Here is a 13,087-nt window from a genome sequence, read left to right on the forward strand (position 1 = left end):
TTTCCAATCAAATTGGTGGTGACAAAACCAAAAACACAAACACATACGGATGAAAGAAAGCAAAATTTGATCACATTAGTCTCTACTTTCCTTATCTTCTTCTCTATGTAGCAAATGAAATCGAGCCTGCCTACCAACCTTAGCAAGAAGCACTTTGTGTTGGTTCATGGCTCTTGCTTTGGTGCTTGGTCATGGTACAAGATTGTAACCCTATTCAGGTTAGGGGTAGGCACAGTGCGGTTCAGTGCGGTTCCACTCCTAAACAGGAACCTTAAAATATCAGCGGTTCGATGCGGTGCGGTTCCGCTTAAATTTATCACTAGAACCGTACGGTTCGGTCTACACCGGTTTCAATTCAGTTCTTGCCGGTTTACGGTTACGAATACTAAATTATTTGAACACCAAATCATCATGCATTCAAATACATGTAACATCTTCTAAAACTGTTTATATAAAGTTGCATACAACACATATCCTTTTTAATGCAAATGTCTTTGGTCAGTGGCACCAAGTCAACAAGCAGCAAAAACGAAAATCAAATAAGAAGCAAGAAGCTCCTGATATTGACAGCAACAAGCAACAGCTCCTGATATTGGCAACAACAAGCAGCAAAAACAAAAATCCAAATGTCCTTGGCAGTGGCAGATTCTTTTTCAAACAGCAACTCCTGTACACAATCAAACAACATATAATCAAATCAAACTTATTTCAGACAACATATAATTACTTACAAACTTGTACTAAGAGCAATTGGAAGACAAAGTTTTGAGCACCATGTAATTTGTATTCATTGCACTAGCTATACAAAACATGATCTCAAACAATTTAACTATCCCATATGATCTCCTTCATGTATCAGTTAATTATATATCTTATTCATTGAACTCAAAATTATATATCTTACAACTCAAATTGGATCGTCATCCCTAAACTAGACAAAAAAATAAATAAAACCCAAATTCAACACAGAGTTGGTCATTCACATACATATTGAAATTGATCCACAAGTAGCATCAATTTGAAATCCACAAAAGCAAAGCCGTATAAAACCCGAATACAAAACCTAGAGCATATTCTAACAATAAAACAAAAGAATAACACTCACATAGCAAATGAAGAAAGATCAGTTGAGAAGTCACACGACACGGTACAAGGGAGCCTCCAAATGATCTGACTGCATCAAGTAACCCACACAAAAAATATCTCAGATACCCGGGTCGAACAATTGCATAACAAGTTACAAATCACTAAACAAAATACCAACAAATCCAATTCACAGTTTTTCTCTTGAAGTTTCGGTTTTTCTCCTTCTACTCGTGTGACTGATAATATCTGTTTGTGAATAATAGGCTGGATGTGTATATCCATGATTATCTAGTGAAGCAGGATTTAAAAGCCCTTACATTTTGATTATCTAGTGGAGGGGTACAAAAATCTTTGAGTAATGGAAATTATCTTTCTTATTACTTTTTAAATGAGTTTTTTTTTACTTTGCTGAACTTGCATTTTGATTTTTCTTTTGGCTATAAGTTTCATTCTCATGTATTATTAATGGTTTTGAGAAATGGGTTTTACAGCTATTGATGTGCCAAGAGGTTTCCTATTTGAATTTTGGTCGGTTTTCTGGGATATATTCATTGCTAGGACTAATGAGAAACATTCAGAGGTTGCGGCATCTTGCATTGAGAATGGAAAACCAGTGGAACTCAACCATATTCCTAATCTCAAATATGAGAAAAGATAGAGAAAATACCAAGGACGGAGGACGGAGGACGAAGAGATGATCGTGAGCTATCCTGGAGAAGGGATGATGAGGGCCGTTGTAGAAAGTGGAGGTTGTGGCTGCTTGAGGATCGCTGATATTTTGGATGAGAGGTTGTGAGTGACTCAATGAGGGTCAGCTATGTGAAATGGGGGAACGTGGTGTGAGGGTGAGGTCGTGTGAGTGAGGTGAAGGTGAGGTCAGTGAGAGTGAAACCTAATTGGGATGGGATCCTATGCTTGGCAACTTGGTGAAACTATTTTTTCAACCTATTATACCATGACATGTGTGTATATATATAATTTATTTATTTATTATTAATAAAACGATTCGATTCGGTTCCGACCGGTTCTTGTACGGTTCGGTTCAGGGCGGTTCTTGTTCATTCGAAACCGAAACCAGAATCGGTTTGAATGGTCTGGTTCGGTTTTTTACTCAAAGTTGACTTTTCTGGTTAACACGGTTCTTTTTGGTTTTTTTTTTCATACGGTTCGATGCGGTTTGGCAATTTTTATGCCCACCCCTAATTCATATGATCTGGTCACAATGTCACTGTTCTAGACCCAACAGCAGTTGGGGTCGATCCTTATCAGGTCAAGGATATGCAATCGATTTTCGACTACTTTAAGCTCTTGAGGGATTTCATAGAAACTGTTGATGGAAAGGTGATCCTTGTTAGTCATAGTCTTGGTGGGTTGGCCATTTCTTAAGCCATGGAAAGATTTCTGAATGCCTCATTTGGTTTGTTGGGCTGTACTGACTATTTTAGTCGTATACATTAATTTGTACATCACATATCAGATGGTACTGTTTTTTGTCCAAAAAACAAAAAAAGATATCAACAGGGCCAACCCTGAGTATTTAGGGGCCATGTGCAAAACTTAGATGGAGGCCCTTCATTTTTTTTTTAAATGTTATATTCCTTTATTATTTTTTATTCTTCAATTTTATTATCTATAAAATTAAAATATTACAAGTTACTACAACAAAAAATAAGTTGTTTGATTGGCCATATTTTTTTCCTTACCTTCAAAGGTCCTGAGTTAGATACGCGTTGGATGTGTTTTTGTTATCTCCTTTTTAAGTTTATAAATTTACAAAAGCTAAAAATAGCAAATCAATATCATAGGGATTTAAACCCAGCCAGGGGCTATGAGGTAGAAGAACTAAACCACTAGCGATAGAAAGAAATAATATTGTCATTTGCATGTAACCTATTTTATATGCACCTGTATGCATGTAATGAAAATTTGGGGCCTCTTCCGAATCGGAGGCCTTGTGCATTGGCACCTTTTACACACCCTCAGGGCCAACTCTAGATATCAAATAGCACTGATTGTATTGTCAAGTGTTTTGGTGCTGTGTCAGATTAATCTGTGCATTGGATAGTACGTCAGATTATAATATTTTTCTAAAAAAAAAATTCACAGAATAATTGATGTCACATCCCCGCCCGGGCCCCCACCACATCCCGGGCTCGACTCTATCGTAGCACGATATTGTCCATTTTGGGCCCCGACCACACCCTCACGGTTTTGTTTCTAGGAACTCACACGAGAACTTCCCAATGGGTCACCCATCCTGGAAATGCTCTTGCGCGCTACTCACTTAACTTCGAAGTTCCTATGGAACCGAAAACCAGTGAGCTCCCAAAAAGCCTCATGCTAGGTAAAGATAGGAATATACATATAAGGCTTATAAGGCTTACAGGATCCACTCCCTTGGGCGATGTGGGATATTACAATCCACCCCCCTTAGGAGCCCGACGTCCTTGTCGGCACACTTCCGCCCAGGGATTGACTCTGATACCAAATTGTCACATCCCAGCCCGAGCCCCCACCACATCCGGGGCTTGACTCCACCGTAGCACGATATTGTCCGCTTTGGGCCCCGACCACACCCTCACGGTTTTGTTTCTGGGAACTCACACGAGAACTTCCTAGTGGGTCACTCAAACTGGGAATGCTCTCGTGCGCTACTTGCTTAACTTCGGAGTTCCTACGTAACTTGAAGCCAATGAGCTCCCAAAAGGCTTTGTGCTAGGTAAAGATAGGAATATACATATAAGGCTTACAGGATCCACTCCCCTGTACGATGTAGGATGTTACAATTGATGTTAAAAGAAGAAAAAAAAAACTAGAAAGAAAAGAATTAATCATCATTAAGCCGACAAAATGTGGAATAAAAACCTCAAATTTCTCTCCCAATCGTGTATTCCTTTCTTCATCATCTTCCCCATGCATCAAATTCCAGCCTCCCATACAAACCCACATCGATTCACCAACCAAAACAATACTACTAATTAAATTGAAGATACAAATTGATGAAGAAAAGAAGACATGACTGGGAGAGAAACATGGGTTTGGGGTTTAGTGATAGTCCTATCTTTTTATGAGTACAAGGTCTTAGAATCTGATTCTATAGATGGTGACTTCAAACTAAATTATTAATGCAGAATCATTGTATGACTAAACCCAAATCTCTAACTCATTATTATAATAGGCTTTTTTTTTATTAGCACCCCAATAATGTTGAATACACCCCACATTAAAATTTAATATTAAATGACTTATATACTCTAATTAATATATAATGACATTTTCAACCTTATAAGGTTGAAAAAAAATTAAAATAAAATTCTCAAATACACCTCAAATCACTTTTAACGTGTATATGTCAAAGATTATTTGTCTTATTCGACTCTCAAAACCACTGACCCTACATTGTAGACAAAACCCTAACCAATGAAACTACAAACATGTAGATTGAGAAAAAATATTTTTAACAAATAAAACATGAAATTGACGTTTTGGAAGATTTACATAAGGTAAGACTTCATATTTTTCATTCTTTTAGTGATTTCAACGACATCAACATCAGCCGTTCCTTTTAATTATTGGTATTATTATTCTTAATTATTTAATTGTAGTTCCTTTCAGTTGATCTAATAATTCAAAACCCAGCAACATCCTCTTTTGAGCAAAATCCTATTCCTCATCTAGTAACGCCGAACACGCGTAGCACTCCACCTCTTTCCATGGAGCAAATGGTATCAAACAATTGAAGGGATAAACACATGCAAATAGGATCAAAAAATTGTTGGTATCAGATCATTAATGTAGGATGATAGTATTTAGGACAATATGAAAAGGATAGAGAAATATAAGAGATCTGGACTCATTCCGGTCTTTGGTGACACGCCTGACCCTGATATTCTCCAAACACCAGGGTAGGCACATGCTGGTCGACACCCAAATGTGACGAAGCCATATTATGATGCATGAGAACAATTAACTGACATAAATAAAACTTGTAAATTTAATTATAATAAATATGTAACTGTGGAACATGTTCAGAACATACAACTAATTCGAGACACTAAAAAGGAATAATATAAAATTGAACGAATGAGGAGATGGGTCCTCCACCGAGAAAACTCAAAGATGCCAATGCGGGAGTGCCTTGATACCGGGATTGTACACCTCGATTCTAAGTCCTGAGGGGCGCAAAACAAAACATGAGTGGACTAAGTTTATATATAAGTAATAATGAAACAGTTATTCATCAACGTACTGACCCCCAAAGTTTATGAAAACTCAATAGTATAATATGTAATAGGTTTTCCGAAAACCCTAGCATGCCATAAAACCTTCAATAAAACATATATCATAAATAGTATGCTAAATAGTGGTATCAGTATCTCCCGAAGGCATATAGAACACTTCATTCGCCCGTAGGCTCCTACAGCACCTGACCGAAGCCATGTATAGATATCATTTGCCCGTAGGCATATAGTGACCACTAGATAAGCACAAAATTATTGAATATAATCTTTCCAAAATATATCTCATCGGAGCTCAATAGCTCAACATCATATCAAAAATCATGTTCAAAGTATATAATCATAAATCATATATACTTCAAAGAATGTAAAGTCAATAAAGCATGATATTTCATAAAGCATGAATCCAATTTACTCATAAACGTTTCGTAAAACATCACCATAAAATCATGCTTTTCATGTATGCATTTCTAATAGTAAAATCATGCATTTTAGAAAGGGTCCATTCACAAATACTCCGTCATCGAAAAGCCGTGCAAACTAGCGAAGACAGAAACGCCGCAATAAATGCACCTAAGCACATAAAGGGTCCAATTAATAGAACTCTACTAAAACGATTGAATTTGAGAAAATGGACATCGAATTACCCTAAGAGGGGTCCCGGGCAAATTTCGTAAAAGTCAACACAAAGAATATTCTAGAGAATATTCCATCTGGGTCGGGTCAGGTCGGATCCAGGTTGGGCTTGGTCCTGGGTTGGGCCTAGTTTCTAGGCTGGGTTGGTATTGGGCTTGGGTCAAGGGTTAGTAGGCCGGTTTTTATTTGGGTTTGGGCTTGGGGTATTTGAGTTGGGCCTAAAGCTGGGCCAAAAGGTTTTAGGTTTGGGCTTAACAATTGGGCTAGGTTCCATGGCCCAAATCTTTAGGCCAGACTAGGGTTGTGGGTCTGGGTTTAGGGTTACCGGGTCAGGTTGACTTAGTTTTCAGACCGATTCTCACGAAGACAAAAGCCGAAGCTTCCCAAGCTCCGGTTAACCTCGAACCTCGACTACAACTGATAGGAGCATATTTAGGCGACTTACTTAGCTTGTTTTCGTGCATTTATATTGTTAATTCATAGTTGTTTTTGGCGTTTAAGCCATTTTCGTGTGTTTTTAGGTTCATGTGGCTAAGGAAGCAAAAAGATGCATTTTGGAGCAAAATTGGACTTGGAAGGGATAACTTATACTTGGAGCAAAAGGAATGGACGAAATTGAAGAGTTGATGTCACAAGGATTCCTACTTGAAGTAGCCACACACCTTCCACATTTCAGCCACATGCACTTGTTCCTCCATCATTGCACCAACAACAACATTGCACATGCACTCCCTTTAATTAATTAACCCACATGCACCCTTTATTCTTTCATCATTCCAGCCACTCCACATCCCTCACCAAGAAATCATTCAACACATGCATCCATAATCATTTCTCCACACCAAAACCGTGCACATGCATTCCCCTTGTGCAATTCCATCATTCCACACCTCCATGGCAGCCACCAACCAACCTAGCTGTCATGTTTCCCCTTTAATCATTCAAACATTCACCCACATGCATTTCTAACCCTCATGCACCCTAGATTCTAACCAGCCATTCACATTTAATCATTCATTCCCATCAGATTTCTAGCATATTCACATGCATTCCATCCTTTAAAACATTGCACATGCACTCCACATGCATTCATCCTAGCTGTCATGTTTCCCCTTTCATCATTCCCTCACATTCTTTAAATCAGCCAACACATGCATCCACCTTTCTCCCATCAGATTTCCAACATTGCACATGCATTCCCCTTACAATTTCAGCAATCCTAGCTGTTTTGCACATGCATTCACTTAACCTAGCTGTCATGTTCCCTCTCGCATCCATTCATCTCCCTATAAAAACCATACACACCTCAATTCACTCATTCATTCATTCTCATATACAACTCATCCATTGCAGAAATGTAGACCATAAACCACCCTTGCCGTGACTCTCCCTTACAATCCAAACACCATCCTTCCATCTCCACAACTCTTCTTCCATTCCTCCACCACTCCCCAAACCATTCACACCATCAAACTATCCCTAGACCTTGTGCTACAACGAAGAGGAAGATAAGAGGGCCTAAACTTTCATACAATTCAAGTTTGAGTTGTTGGAATGTTTAGGTGTTGCTTTGATTTCTATGTTTAATTTCAATACTCTTTGTTTTGTACGAATGAGGCATGGAAGAGAAGAGGGCCTAAACGTTCATACAATTCAAGTTTGAGTTGTTGGAATGTTTAGGTGTTTCTTTGATTCTCTTTGTTTTGTACCATGAGGAACTAAACCCCCCTTGGCTAGGGGGGGATTCGAAATAAATGTTTATGCTTGCATTTTGATTTGATTACTTCTAATTACGTTTCATAAGTTGTGGATTCAATTTGTTTAACCGTTTGATTGATAACTTATTTATGTATGTTTATTGAGAGTGCACGCTTAATTTTCATGCATGAATATGACGCTAGAATATAAGTGAGTTTCACCTAATCGTTATGAACTTATATTCACAAGTAGTGGAGGTTGCTTATAAACAATCGCGTTAAATGAATTCTTGGCACGAGTTTCATGCTCATCATAGTAACGAATGCCTCGTCAACACTTATAGTTTTCATAATGCTTAATGATCTTTGATTGTATCTTTATTGTGCTGTTCACGTAAAGGACTTTTGGAGAATGTTGTGAATTGCGTTGCGCTAACCCATCCAATTCATTAACTTAAGGAAAACTTGACGGTTAATTTAAGCGGACCTAATTAACCCGGGGTGATGAGTTTCATAATTTATTGAAATGCAATTGGAAATCATTTTATTATGCAAGTGTAACATGTGTGGAGAAGAACCTTCTAGCTAGCATTCATCCATTCATTTTCATCGCATTCATATTTACATTCTGTCTAGTTTATTAAACTTGTTTCGTTATTTCAATTTTCGTCAAATTAAAATCCCCCTTTACTTTATTGTCTAATTTAGTTAGAAAGTGTCTTAGTTTGTGTTTATAAGAGTTTTGAGTCATTTTGTTACACAAATTCGTCCAAATTTGTGTTTGTGCTCAAATCTGCCCAGAAAGTGGTTTTTAGGCAGATTTGAGTGTGTTTGTGTTGTTTTGAGTCTTTTGGTTTGTTTTAGTGTTTTAAAGTTTAGTTTTGCATTCCTTGAGTCTAGTATAGTGTTTTATATTGTTATTTTACGTTTGAATCAAGCCATAATCTTAAATTCGTCCAACATTGGGTTTAAGGTCAGAAACTGCCTAGTTAGTGTTTTTAGGCAGTTTTGAGTCTTTTGAACTTGTTTTGTGTCCTTTGAGTCTTTGTGAACGTTTTTAACTTTGTTTTTATGTTTTTGAGTCAAATCCAAGTGATTAACAATCCCTCCTAATCCCCGGTCCAGAACGATCCCTACTTATACATATACTACAATTTGACGAAAAGAGGGTTTAATTTGTGTGCGTATAAATCACGCATCAACAACCTACGATCTACCCACCAAATTAAAGAAAAACTAGATTATATTAGGATTATACCTTTGGTTTCCCAAGTAGTGGCCGAAGTTAGCCGGAAAAGTCGTCTGAAACGCACGGTTCTCGCCGGGAATCTGGGTTTCGGTTTCCTTCTTCCTTCCATCACGATCACGTCGTTTCACAAACCTAAACTAGGTTAAAGTTGAACCATAAAGGCGAATAAAAGAGGATCAAAGTACTTTGAGGCTTACCCCACGTCGGGAGGTCGAGAAGCTCACTGGATTTCTCCAAGCTTTTGCACCGATTTCCATGGTGCTATAATCCTGGTCTGCACTTGCAGAGGGAAAAGAGGAACAAGAGAGGTGAGGAAGTGAGGGAGAGCAAGTGAAGAGAGAGAGAGAGAGTCCTGCGAGAGTGAGAGATGAGAGTGAGCTGAGAGAAAGAGGTCCAAGAGTGAGAGAGCTTGGGGAGCATTAGAGAGAATGAGAGAAAGTAGGGGGATAAGTGCCAAGTGGCAGCCTTAGAAGAAGAGAGACTGGGGGACCAAAAAGAAAGCTCACCATTTAAGAACCAAATAGTACCCATTTCAAAATATCTTTTCAACCCCATTGAAATTACCAAACTACCCCTTCATTCCAAAATCCATAAAATTATTCGGGACGGGTTGTTACATTTGGCATCCATCAAACCAAAGGTGTATTGGAATCACACCAATAGAGAAATTAGAAATTTTTTAAAAATACATCGACTTCAGCTGCACATCGAAAGTACCTAGAATGATATTATGTATTTTCACATAGAATGTGAAAAGTGTGGGTGTAGGTAGAAAATGTGAAATGTTGTTGAAAATGTAAAGTGTATGGTGAGAGTTGAGATGGGAAAGTATGTGGAGTGTATTAAAATAAATTTTAATTGAAAAATCAAATGTAAGGTATATTTAATAATATATGAGATTTAATATAATAAGCCTTATAAATCTATCGTTATAAGGCTTATTTAGATGTACTTTTAAAATAACGAAAAGCGCTTTTAGAGAAAATATTTTTGGGTTCCAAAAGTACTTAAAGTAATTTTTCCAAGAAGCACCAGTTATGCTTCTTCCAGGATTTACTTGCATCTTTATGAAAGATTGGTTCTAAAAGTATGTTCATCAAAAATGCTTTCAGTCATTTTAAAAACATATCCAAACAAGTTCATATTTAATAAATAAAAAATGGGATTCCCAACAAATGTTTGTTTGTAGTTGGAGAAACAACGAATGGTTATGAGAAGTGTACCTAATGGGTAGGGGATAAACATGGCCATCCCATTTTTCTAAGTATCCCCTACAAAAACTGATGGTAACACCCGCTTATTTATTTATTCATCGGTTTTTAGTAAACATATAATATGACATAAATAAAAATCATACGTATTTCTTTATAATTTTGTTTTTAACGATATATTTTGTTAGATAAGTTACTGAAGAAGTTTAAACCCACATCATAATATAAAAGTTTAACATTTTTTCATCATTGTAGTAAATGATTGCTTGCTACAAAATATATTTTTTAGATGCATGATAGGACATGATCCTTTGCAAATTTATTCCTTAACGTACAGCTTCCCCTGCCCCCGGGCGAAAAAAAAAATAAAAAATTATCAGTACTCAAAATCCTCTCCAATTGTTGACCAAACGAAAATATCTTCAGACTGATTGAAATATTTAAACAAACTGGTCATTAAATATATAGAAAAGTTCATTTGCATATTAATTTAAGAACAATGAGATCTTTTTGTATTTTAAAACTAAAAGGGAGTTAATTGTGCTTTTCTTTCCGATTATTTTTTTTTTTTGTCTAATTTTTTTTGTTGTATTATAATTGGATTTGGAATTAAAAAGTCGTTCGGAGACAAGATTCTTTATTAGACAGCCGATGTACATTCGACCAAGTGCCAAGCTCCAAACCCCAAACCCCAAACAATCCTCCAACCACTCTCATATTTGGCCCTTTTTTTTTTTTTTTTTTTTTTTCTTTTTTTTTTGGAGACGCCGTTTGTACTTGGCATCAAAACACCAAGTTCGGCCGACTGACTAAGTGAAATTTCAACCTTCCGATCGTAAGGTTAAAAACGCTAATTATTTGGGCTATTTTATGATTCTTAATTATCGTTCACATAGCAAATGAAAAGTCTGAATCTTAGAGATGTTTTTAGGGACAATATGAGTTAATAAAATATGCTCATCATTTTAACCAATATTACTAAACTAAAATTTTTATACCACACACGGTTCCTTCTTTTATTCATTTAAAAGTTTTAAAGGCTAAAAGCCGAGAAAAATAGACTATATTTTTCTTACGTCAAATTATTGCTTTCAAATTTACTATTATATAACTTTATACAACCAACAAAAAAATTAAGCATCTAATTTTGTAGTAATAATTTACACTAAATTGGATTATAATTGATAAAACCAGAACCAGAATCTTTGTGTGGGCTTTCTTTTCTTCAAAACACGTCTCTTATTGTAACAGAAAGCATAACACGTTTATTGTCTGCAAGATATCCAACCAGACAGTAAAGCATTTGTCTTAAATCAATAATTGAGAAGCATCCAATGTTATTCATTTCCACAAATAGAGTCCGGATCCTCAGTGTGAGGATTCTGAGATCCATAAATCGTGTTCGTTCATCATACATCATACGGTTAGAAATCATTTTATTTAAAAATAAACATAAACAGTACTTAACAAAAACTAATCATACAATGTACAATCAACGGACACGATTCACGAATCCCCAAGATCCTTACCAAAATGATCCGAAGAATATCTTGTTGGCCACAAATAAAGCCTTGGACTTTAGTGGATGTGTGACCCTTTTAATTATATAACATTTGTGACAAATTGCACCATTCTTGTAACAGCAAGTTGTTGATGCTTGTTAAATTTGGTCGTGTTCATATTTTTTTCGTGACAAATTTGTTATTTTAGTAGGTTCTAAATTTCAAACACAAATCTGATCCATTAAAATTGACGAGTTATTCGACCCAATCCATTTTACCCATTAGGACGATATTTACTTCAATAAATAATCTAATGAAAAAAAATTGCATACTATATTACTAAACATTAACATCTAAATTCATAAGTTCCTTTTGATTCAGCAATACAACTATAATCATTTCATTAAGCACTACATCTACATGCCACATAAATTGAGAGGTAAACTGATAGGGCTAGGACTTTAGTTTAAAGCGTTAAAACGGGTTAAAATGGGTTATTCGTGGGTAGACATGAAGCAACTCGTTATTTAACGAGTGCTTAACAGATTGACACAATAAAACACATAACCTGTTAAATCTCGACCCAAAACCCTTTTTTTCCACGTCACTTCGTGGAGGTTTAACGTGTTATGCATGAAATTGTCAAGTCAGCTTATAATGATTGACCAAATTTTTATTAATGTTATATTATTTTATAGTATTACTAATTCACATATTATAATATCAACAAATGACATAGTTAAATTTCATGGTTAATATTAACATAGATAAATAAATTGATACCACCATATTGTGATGTCAACATCAATTAAAAAGTTACTCATTCTTGATAACACCAAGTTGTGTAATGGCACTTAACTGAGAAGTTATTCATTCTTTTCAACCTTATCCATCTATTCTCTTTACTACTAACTTTTGTTGATAAAGACATTACAATTAAATTATCCCCCTTTCTGTCAATCAAAAAATTAACAACTTCCAACTTGGGATACAATTTAGAGGTGGGTTGAGCTAGTTGATTAAACTAACGTGCTTTTCCACATAAGTTTGAATTCCTTGTGTCGATGTGAATGAATTCAATATAATTATCTTACCGTTTGTCCAAACAAAAACAAAAAATAAAGTGGACACAATTTTTGAATTAGAGTTGAGAGAAAATAGGATCACATCTTGGGTAGAATGAGTTATGAACAACCAAATTGACTAGGAAGACTATATGAACATTGAAGCAAACAGTATGATCACGCTAAAGGTTCTCCGCAGGAGCTAGCTAGCAGCTGGGTTTATAAATCATATAACCAACAAAATTCCTGACTAAATTCGCAAATATATATTGATATCTTGAATAAAAATCTTTATCGTTCTGCCTTAAAAAAAACAAAAAGAATCGCAAATATATAAATGGCCGGATGGATTACATCTCTCACAACTTAATTAGGCTAATAACAAAGTGAGCCAAAATCTTAAT

The 13,087-nt window shown here is 36.0% G+C and overlaps 1 long non-coding RNA gene across 1 annotated transcript; it reads right to left on the reverse strand.

Moving 5' to 3' along the window:
- Window positions 1-5,123: 5,123 nt before the first annotated feature.
- LOC148693474 (uncharacterized) lies at window positions 5,124-9,298 on the reverse strand. The gene is made up of 3 exons (XR_015952284.1): window positions 9,104-9,298; window positions 8,916-9,008; window positions 5,124-5,258 (listed from the first exon to the last, which is right to left on the reverse strand). It is a non-coding gene; the product is annotated as an uncharacterized LOC148693474 (long non-coding RNA).
- Between the last annotated feature and the right edge of the window lie 3,789 nt (window positions 9,299-13,087).

Source organism: Pyrus communis, chromosome 10, assembly GCF_041283825.1.
Source record: "Pyrus communis isolate YQ-2024b chromosome 10, ASM4128382v1, whole genome shotgun sequence".
NCBI lineage: Eukaryota > Viridiplantae > Streptophyta > Magnoliopsida > Rosales > Rosaceae > Pyrus > Pyrus communis.